The sequence below is a fragment of the Micropterus dolomieu genome, unplaced genomic scaffold (genome assembly GCF_021292245.1).
Source record: "Micropterus dolomieu isolate WLL.071019.BEF.003 ecotype Adirondacks unplaced genomic scaffold, ASM2129224v1 contig_10758, whole genome shotgun sequence".
Lineage (NCBI taxonomy): Eukaryota > Metazoa > Chordata > Actinopteri > Centrarchiformes > Centrarchidae > Micropterus > Micropterus dolomieu.
In genome coordinates, this window is record NW_025739744.1 from 57 (window position 1) to 842 (window position 786).

At 56.2% G+C, this 786-nt stretch overlaps 1 non-coding gene across 1 annotated transcript; it reads right to left on the reverse strand.

Moving 5' to 3' along the window:
• Positions 1-303: 303 nt before the first annotated feature.
• Positions 304-422, reverse strand: LOC123965689. Its single transcript, XR_006823755.1, has one exon. It is a non-coding gene; the product is annotated as a 5S ribosomal RNA (ribosomal RNA).
• Between the last annotated feature and the right edge of the window lie 364 nt (positions 423-786).

The following is a 786-nucleotide window of genomic DNA, read 5'->3' on the forward strand; positions in this document are numbered from 1 at the left end:
GTCCGCCTGGAAGTCCCTAGCCAGGATCAGACGCTCTCCCGTCCAAGTCCTAAGCAGGCCCTGCCAAGCCTGGCTTCCGAGATCAGGCGAGATCGGGCAGTCCCAGGCCGGAATGGCCGTAAGCTGCCTTTGCACACCCCAGACGGGCCTTCAAAACATGATGTAACATTTACACAGCACTGTGTACAGGATAGGGAGAAAAAGAAGCAGCAGCAGCGCCCCCTGCTGTTTCCTAAAGAGACGTTCAAAAGATCTCCTTTCACCGAAGCGCCCTCTGCCGTTTTTCGAAGGCGAAGCGAAAAAAGCTTACAGCACCGGGTATTCCCAGGCGGTCACCCGTCCAAGTACTAACCAGGCACTGCTCTGCTTAGCTTCCGAGATCGGACGAGATCAGGCGCTCCCAGAGCGGTGTGGCCGTAAGCCACTCAGGCGCCCCCAAACGGCCCTTTAAAAGATGTTCTACGGCTAATTGACAAAAAACGTATTCCGCCCATAATGTCCAAGGTGCTCCAGAGTCACTTGGAATCCACAGGCACTGATTCCTGGGTAAACATCCAGGAACCAGGACACCGTTCACACTGGCAGTCCACAGACAGGAATAGGCACCCGTTCCCGGGTATGGGTACAGCGACAAGGTCACCTTCAGCCGGAGGTCCTCACTCACAAACAGACGCTCATTCCTGGGTGGACATTCAGGAAAAGGATCCAGTCCGCCTGGAAGTCCCTAGCCAGGATCAGACGCTCTCCCGTCCAAGTCCTAAGCAGGCCCTCCCAAGCCTGGCTTCC